This window comes from Gavialis gangeticus, unplaced genomic scaffold, assembly GCF_001723915.1.
Source record: "Gavialis gangeticus isolate Ggan-Ray unplaced genomic scaffold, GavGan_comp1, whole genome shotgun sequence".
NCBI classification, from domain to species: domain Eukaryota; kingdom Metazoa; phylum Chordata; order Crocodylia; family Gavialidae; genus Gavialis; species Gavialis gangeticus.
In genome coordinates this window covers 60,270,442-60,271,102 of record NW_017728994.1, presented here as the reverse complement: position 1 = coordinate 60,271,102, position 661 = coordinate 60,270,442, and positions in this window count along the sequence as shown.

Genomic DNA, 661 nt, shown 5'->3' with positions numbered 1-661 from the left:
GGTGCATTTCAACGAAGATAAATGTAAGGTACTCCACTGAGGAAGGAGGAATCCCCAGGACACCTACAGGTTGGGGATGACCTTCTCAGCAGCTCAGAGGCTGAGAGAGATCTTGGAGTTATAGTTGACTCCAAGATGAACATGAGCCAGCAGCGCAACGAGGCCATCAACAAAGCCAATCGCACCTTGTCGTGTATTAGCAGGTGCATGACCAACAGATCGAGGGAGGTGATGCTCCCCCTCTATGCGGCATTGGTCAGGCCACAGTTGGAGTACTGTGTCCAGTTCTGGGCACTACACTTCAAGAGGGACACGGAGAATTTGGAGAGGGTCCAGAGACGGGCCTCTCGTATGATTAGCGGTCTCCGTGAAAGACCCTACAAGGGGAGGTTGAGCGATCTGGATTTCTTCAGCCTTTACAAAAGATGACTGAGGGGGGTGACCTTGTAGCCGCCTATAAGTTTATCAGGGGAGGACAGCAGGGACTTGGGGATGCACTGTTTACCAGAGCGCACCAGGGAGTAACTAGGAATAATGGGTGCAAACTAATGGAGAGTAGATTTAGGTTAGACATTAGGAAAAAAATTTTTACAGTAAAGGTGGCCAGAATCTGGAACGGGCTGCCAAGAGAGGTGGTACTGTCACCTAACATGAAGTCTTC